This window comes from Protopterus annectens, chromosome 13.part0 (genome assembly GCF_019279795.1).
Source record: "Protopterus annectens isolate FY-2018-M chromosome 13.part0, PAN1.0, whole genome shotgun sequence".
In the NCBI taxonomy this organism is placed as follows: Eukaryota; Metazoa; Chordata; order Ceratodontiformes; family Protopteridae; genus Protopterus; species Protopterus annectens.
The window spans coordinates 229,091,036-229,099,652 of NC_056747.1; the positions used below are offsets into that span (position 1 = coordinate 229,091,036).

The following is an 8,617-nucleotide window of genomic DNA, read 5'->3' on the forward strand; positions in this document are numbered from 1 at the left end:
TTACAATGGGACCACCTTTATCGGCAGGTTTAATAACAATGCTTTGATCCAACCCCGAAGCTGTCTTAGAAGGCTTCATATTCCTCTTTACTCATATTATAAAATTCAGAGTGTTTCCTACTTGAACATCCATCCCTCAAACTATCAAAAGTCTCATTTTCGCATAAATAAATGAAGGTATCCATAATCGGATGCCCTTGCGGAATAAAATTTCTAGGCTTATTAAAACAATATTTCCTTCTGTCTCATTATTAAACATTAACTTTGGAACCGTCTCAGTTACCTCAGTCCTATGAGCAGGTATGAATGAAAGTCCGTTATTCAACAAAGAAGTCACTGCAGCACTTAAAACATGTGAAGAAATGTTCCATATCAGAGCTCTCTAGCACCTCTCTTCCAGCCTCGTTTCACTCTGGTTGGAGTACCCTAGAGAGGATTTCCTCTTCATTCTCCCCTTGTTGCACAACCATTCATTTCCCTCCTTCGAGTACGGTGCATCTAAATAAATGGGGAGCATACGAAAACTGATACATCTTGCACCTCTGTGGATTCTTGTGCTGCCATAGAATTAGCACTGTTCCCCTCATTCCATTGTCAAACATATCCCACATCTGGAGGAAACAACTGTGAACCGCTTCTTTCTGCTGCTATGAAATTCATTGGTAATACCATCATCCTCCATCAAAGGAGACCCGTTAACTGTATGCTTGGCTCCCAGACATTCCTCACTGCATGTATCATCATTATGTGTGTCATCACTGGAGGAAGCTGCAGCCGATGATTCACCAGTCACATCACTCGGGGCTGCCTGCTCTGTTAAGGTGGTCTTAGTGGTATCAGTTGTATGAGGATGTGTTTTAGGCCATACAAACATATGGCCCACCTTAAAATCGCTCATGTCCCTCTGTAATTTTCTTAAAATGTTTATTTTAAATATAAGATTACATGTTGCCTTTAAACTCATCTCAGTAAACAACAGCCATAGCTGGCATTAGATACCCAAGAAACACACATATGTGGCAGTTCTAGAGTAACATGTAACAGTATGTGACCTCACAAAAGGCTGCAAAGCTTCAGTTATTGAGGTATAAATCTTCATGTAGCTACAGATAACATAGACTGACTCTTTTTAAATTATCAGATAGCATCAGCAGCACTTTAATCTAATCTCTTCCTAATTACAATGGCAACTCTTGCAACATTTCTAAAAAAAAAACTTTCATTCTAACACTCTAAAGAGTCGAAAAGTTTGCATGGTACAGTCTTTCATCCTGATAATAAAATTCAGCTGTCTGCTTCTCTGATCATTTGTTTCCTGTCTATAGATCTGGTTTGTTATTATATATATATATATATTTTTTTTTAATCTGGTCTAGCAACTCTATGACATTTGTTGTTTCTCCTCTAGTCTTTTTGCTTGTACAGCAGACCTAAGTGGCTTGCCGTAATAATTAGGCTTCAAGAAACTTGGCTGTAACAAATAGGGCAGTTGCTTTTACAATTCAGGACTGTTCAGAACACATCAACGGAGACTAATGTAGAATTATTACTTTCCCAACCTCCTTCGTTTTCAGGGAAAATTTCTTTTTGTTTTCTGTCTCAACCAGAAGTCATAAGACTAACCAGTTTTATCCCACATTCAAACACAAGCTTTATATTAATTTTGGATTTTCTAAGTTCCCCTTAGGTTTGCACACATTAGGTGGTCTTGTATACATCTGATGCTGGTCTAGTGTCCCATCCAAGAGTAACTACTTTTCTGCAGTGCCAGGATACAGTGCACCTCCCCTGTAATTCTTAACCAGATAAAGTATATATTGGAAACGAATTCATGAATGCAAAATTGTGTTGTATGGAATTAACAATGGAGTAAGAAGCAATTAAACAGATGGAGGCATTGGCGATAAGTAGACACTTTAGAAGGGTCATGGGTATACGTATTGAGAAATATCACTATAACGTGAAAAGTAAGTTTTGAATGACACACAAGAAAAAATGGATGAAGATTAAGAAGGAAGAGAATTGAATGTGTCCCATGCAAATTTGGAAAAGGTATGTTTAGTAATACTGGGATGGGGGGAGACTGTTAAGATAGGAGCACTTGAGGTTTTGTTAATATGAGGGAATAATGTAACCCCATGGTCTGCAGTTTATAAACTAAAAGAAGGAAGACACAGCCAAAAAAGTGACATGAAGAAAGATGCACAGTGAAAAGGAGGACTCTTCTGTGACTGGTAGTGTGTTTCTGTAGGATCATGAGGAGGCAGTGAAGTCTACCGCCACACTCTTTTCAATAAATGCTGTATGATCATTTACATCCACCTGGGCTGTCAGCAACTCTAACAAATGGGACGTTGATTTCATGTCTCATACAAAAGGAGGATACACTCAGGACTGCAGCACCTTTTTTATGTGTCAATGAAGTGTCAGTACTAGGAAATGAATCCAAGCAGCTTGTGTTTGAATAGAACACACAGTCATCCGATCTTTCGGCATCAAAAGACAGTATGTTAACCCGTTGAATCACTGATATTGATGTACATTTGGATAATGTGCTTTATCTAAAAGTTTTATGAGTAATTTGAGGCTCTCTCATTTGCTTATGTGATGGAAGTAAAAAATTGGTATGGAACTAGCAAGTGGATTTATCCAAGTCTTTAGAACTGGACACATGAGATGGAATGGCAGAGAGTTAGGAAACTTTGAAGCAAAGTAATATTTTTAGATAACTGGTAAGTTAAAAAAAAAGTATTGCCATTATTTTAATGACTGTTCAAATAAGAGATTAATTATTCTAAGAGGGATATTATTATTTGTATACAGTTTTGAGAGAAGTGGTTTTAGCCTGCTGAAATTCAATTGAGCACTGACCAAATAGTTTATTATAAATCAGTTCAGAGCATACAATCTAGCTTTCTGGAAGTTCACAATCAACTCTTGATATATTGAACATAGCAGGCCTGTTCAAACATTATTCTGTTCACTTCTATCTTGTACAGAACGCGTTCATCTTAGACCCCCCCCCCATTCACTAGGTTCTTATTTCCTTGTTCTAATGTTGCCAATTTGCCTATTGATCTATAGGCTATAATGTGAACATTGGGATTCATATCCTCTAACCTGAGCAGTTATTGTTGAGATTTAGAGCAGACAGCATACTCTGTGATTCAATCCATAGTGTCTTAGATGAGATGGCTCAGTGCTATACATCCAGTTAAATGGCTATCCCCAGAAACCTTCACTCCCCATCACCTCCAAATTTATCACAAACCTCGCCATCAACTCCCCCTGCCCCACCCTACATTGGCTGTTGTATTGTTGTTGATTTGATAGTGTGAAGGGACATTGATTATGCCAAAGGGAAAAATGATGCATTTCTTTGCATTCAGTTTGAAACTGTGACTAAGGCATCAGTCGTCCATCTGTGTAAGGCCCTCCTGGAGTATACTGGCATCATTTGGGGATTCAATAATTGCACCCAGGTTGCAGTCATTCGCAGACATGGTCAGCCACAACCACTTAGTTTTGGCCTGAACATCTGAGAAGTATATACCAAATAGTAGGGGGCTCAGCACCCCATTGGTGACAGGTCTGCTGGTTGATGTGGAGTCACCCACTTTGATAGTGTGTGCCTGGTTTGTGACCCAGTTGGAAAAAAATAGTAGTTTTGTTCTTCTTTGGGTTGAGCATAAGTGATGAGTTAAAAAGCAATGCTTTAGTGGCTGTTAAAGCTTCCAGAGTAATTTTTTGGAGGTGTGCCATGTTGTCAGATATGCAAATGAGAGGGTGATCCATATTTGTATTGTATTAGGGTGGCCTGTTGTGTGCATGTATAGAGGGTGTTGGTTCAAATGTTAAAGAGGAGGGTACCAAGGATAGAGCCTTGTGTTACACTAGTGGTGACAAGGAGGTAAGAAGGCTCTAGAGTGCCTTTTTACTGACTAGTACCTATTGGACAGGTAGCTTTTGAACCACAGAAGAGTGGCCTGAGAGAGACCAAGTGAAGACCTTTGAAGTAGAAGTTTGCTGTGAAAAAGTGTTTCGAAGGCTTTAGACAAGTCTAGATATAAGGGAGAGACTAGTTTGATGTTATCTCTAGCTTTAAACACAAGCACTTTCATCAACTATTAAACAAAGCATGTGTTATTGGGTTTGCTTTTTATTTATGAGCAAGTGGATTATTGTCAGTACATAGACAGCTGAGGATGGAAAACCGTGAATTAATTACTTCATACAGGGATTATAAAAGATCTCTGAAAAGATTTAATTTTGTAGTCATGTTATCCAAACTGAACTCAGCAAACCTGGAATGTAGATTATGCCACTACAACATATATGGTCAACTTTTTAAATCCTTTCCAGAAACGTCAATTTAAAAAAAAAATTAAAAAGCAATGAGATGGAACAGTACACTGGATGATGTAATATCAACTTTATAATGTGAGAACTATACTTATGACATAGTAGAGCCTTACAATCTTTCTTGAGCAAGTATGTTTCCACAATCATAATGAGTATTAAAATGTCAGACAAGAAAAAATCATAAAACACAAAATGGCAGCGATGGCCACAGCATGTACAATAATAATAATAATGATGATGGTGATAACTAAAATACTCCGGAAGGATACATTAACTGTAATGAAAGACTTAACACTTTCATCTCTCAGTGTTAAAAGACTATATCAGAGTAATCAACAGTTAAAACTGCTCCCCAATCACTTGAGTTTGTACAAATATGACATGACACACTACCCCCGTGATTCAATTCATAATACAAATATACGAGTTTCATACATTGTGTTTGTCTTGTATGTATGTGTGTGTGTATATTTATATATCTTTGTAATGTCTTGACGGATTCTTTGGTTCCCTGTAAAGGGCTATCACCTCAGTGGGGTCTAGCTGGTTAATAAATAATAAACATATAAACACAAATAAATAAGTGTTTAGGCCAAAAACACCATTAACAGTAAAAACTTACAAGTCTGAAAATTCTGTATTATATGCAAGAGATAAGTTCCTTCATGCTGCATTTAATTTTGTTCCAGACAGTGATAAGCCCTTCTCCTGTTTCAGATTTTCTAGAATATTTTTTCTTTGTGTTAATTAAGTACCCAAAAGAATCGCTCAGAACATAAAGAAAATAAAATCTGTGGAGTAGTCAATACAATATTGTATTTTGAATTATATATGTCATCTGAAATACATTTTATTATCTAACTGCAATGTAGTTACTGATGGAGCTAGTTAATAAATTAAAAACAACTAAGGGAGGTATGGAGTGACAGAACTATCTCATCAGCACGAATGAAAAGACAAGTGAATACTGCCTATATGCAGGTACATACACACACACACACACACACACACACACACACACACACACACACACACACACACACACACACACACACTGTGTAAGGAAAGTAAATCTACATCAGCCAGAAATAAACCCACCCTCTTACTTACTTTGTACAACAAACAGGAAAGTCCAGTACAGATTATCCATTTTGCAAAAGTGGTTAATATGTCAGCAAGTAGTTGTTAGCAAAGCAGCCGGATGTAATAATTACAGTAACTGAAATGCAGAATAAATAAACTGCACTTTGATAAAATCTTGTGGTTTGCAGACTTGCTGTATAACCATTACATGCATGCTTAATTGAATCATATTTGTTAGATATTTCCTGCCATACTAAACAGACTGCATTACTTCTCTGTCACACAGAGATGGACTTAATTTCTGAAGCTTAACCGCCTGTTTTGCTGTATAAAGGAGAAGAAAATTATGGCTATAAAACATGTGGCAACATACACGGCAACTGATTCCAGTAATTCACTAGTTTGGTGTACTGGAGATTTAGATGTTTTTGATTGGCATTACATTGAAATGTAGCATGCAGTGATGGGTAAACTGGCAGGCTAGCCTTTGATAGCATGCTGGGAATTATGAAGAATAAAATGGCAAATAAAATCCATTTAAAACTGAGCCTGACCCATGATGTTCATAGGTTCATACTAGGCTATCTGCCCTGGGCATTTATAAGCCTAGCCAGAGTTTTTAAATTAATTTTGCTATGCCCTTTTTCAAGGTTAGTATACTGTGCCTCTGTCTAACAGTGACAGAGAAGTGATACCCGGAGTAAACCTATGATCTACCATCCACTAATCAAGATTCCTCTTGAAGAGAGTCCATGAGGGACTCTGCCTAACCTGGACTGGGATTTTATTCCAGAGTGAAGGGAGCCTCTGGGTTATGAATCTGTCCCTCCAGCACCTCCTATTTATTTCAGTGCTGAGGTTCAAGTCTCTCGAGTGCGTAGCTCGATGGGATTTGGATTTTCTGAGGTGCAGCATGTCCATTAATTCTGGGTTGGACATGACTTTATACGTCAGGCACAGATCGCCTCTGAGCAGGCGGTATGCCACTGAGTAGAGCTGGTGTTTCTTTAACCGGGCAGCATATGGCATCTGTTTGAGCCCTTTGATCCTCTTGGTGAGGTACTTTTGGGGTCTTTCCAGTTGCTGCAGATGTCTGGTAAGGTACATCCCAAAATGGGTATTGTACTCAATTATGGGCCTGATGAGGGATGAGTAAAGAGGCACGATGACCTCCCACAATCTAGATGTGAATCCCTTCATGATTAGGTGGGCTATATAAAATATTCTTCTAACCACTTTGGCCACGTGGTTGTCAAATGAGAGATTGCTATCAACTTGGGTCCCCAGGTCCCTAATTACTTCTTCTGTACTTAATGGATTACCAGCTATGTGGTAACTTGTGGGCACTTTGTTTTTGCCAAAGGGGATGACTATACACTTTTTGGCGTTTAGCTTGAGGCCATGGCTCTGGCACCAGTTGTCAGTTTCTATGAGGCCATTTTGGAGGATGCTTGTGACAGCTGGAGAGTCGATTATGGCGCCCAGTTTGCAGTCATCTGCCAACTTGGTCAGCCACAGTCCTTCCGTGTTGGCCTGTACCTCCGAGAAATATATACCGAACAAGAGAGGTCCCAGGACTGAGCCTTGTGGGATGCCGCTTGTAACTGGTTTGGAGTCTGACATGGCTCCAGCAATTCTAACCATGTGGGTTCTGTCATTGAGCCAGTTTGCAACCCATCTAGTGACATAGGAGTTTATATTTAAGCTGGTGAGCTTATCTATAATGCCCAAGTGGGGTATTGTATCGAAGGGTTTGCGAGGTCCAGGTAGGCTGTGTGGGCCACCTTCCCCTCGTCAATGGCCTTGGTGACTGTTTCAAAAGAAATCAACCAGGTTTAAGAGGCAGGATCTGCCCTTAACAAAGCTGAACTGGGTAGGATCCAGTGTCTGTAGGTCCCCAATATCTTTATTTATGAGGTCCATGATGATCCTTTCCATAGCTTTGCAGACCAAGCTAGTCAGGCTTATGGGGCGATAGTTTCCAGGATCCATTGAGGCACCACCTTTGTGGAGAGGGACCACTGTTGCTGTACGCCACTCTTTGGGTACATATCCTGTAGTAAGGCTGAGATTGAACAGTAGTTTTATGTTTGGGTTTAGCTCTTCTTGGAGTTCATGTAGGATGCAGTCCGGGACACCGTCTGGTCCCATTGATGCTGTGTTTTTTGCTTTGGAGAGGGCGGCTCTTACCTGAGCATCTGAGATGTCAGGGGGCAGCACTCTGCTGGGATAGATATTTGCCCTTTTGGTGGGGAGGGGGGGGAGAAGTTTGTGCTGAACCTGTCAGCTAGGATGTTGGCAATGTCTGGGTTCGGTGTATTTTTTGTCATTTTGGACTAATTCTGAGCATATCTGGGAATTCCCACCCAGGTTCCTAACGTAACTAAAGAAAGCCTTGTGATTATCCTTAGTGTCCTGTGCAATTTTTCTCTCAAAGCTGGCCTTAGACGATTTTATGAGTGCCCGTAGTTTTTTACTAATACTGATCAGAGATGCCTTCCCTTTTTGGGATTTTACTCTCTCATGTAGTAGCTTCCTCATTCTATTGTATAGTTTGTTTATGGCTGGGGTCCAACAGACAGGACGTCTGCCTTTGGAAGATTGGGTCTTGGTTTTATTTGGGATTGCATGATCCATGCATTCCTGAAGGTGTTCATAGAATGTATTTAGAAAGGATTCTGCAGTCTGGGCCGTATTTTCCACAGGCCAGGGGGATTTGAAGGATTCCACCTCGGTTTTGAGGAGTGTGAAATTTGCTTTAAAGAAGTTTTCACTGTGGTTTTCTGGGCAGGGGATGGGGTCGGGATGTGAATATCCAGTGAGATTAGTTTATGGTCTGATCTTACCAGTGAGGGATACACTTCTGGTCTGGAGCATAGAGTCCCCATGTTGGTGATGATCAGGTCCAGTATGTTTTCCCCTTTTGTGGGAGTGATAACAAGTTGTTCCATAGCATTTGAGTTTATAAATTCTAGGAACCTTTGGGATAGGGTGTTGGAGCTAGAGTAATGCTCCCAGTCTATGTTTGGGTAGTTGAAGTCACCCAATATAATGGTGTTTGGAGAGACCTTCATATTTTCCAGTGTTCTCAGGAAGGCCGGGTGGGGTTCCTGGGTTTGGGAGGGTGGTCTGTAGCAGGCTATACACTGGAAGGCAGTATTACCCACTGTTA

At 40.0% G+C, this 8,617-nt stretch overlaps 1 protein-coding gene across 1 annotated transcript in view; it reads right to left on the reverse strand.

The window, feature by feature from the left end:
- Positions 1 to 8,617, reverse strand: part of LOC122787879 (duodenase-1-like) — a 278,333-nt gene that overhangs the window by 233,350 nt on the left and 36,366 nt on the right. The gene's annotated exons all lie outside the window — the stretch shown is intronic.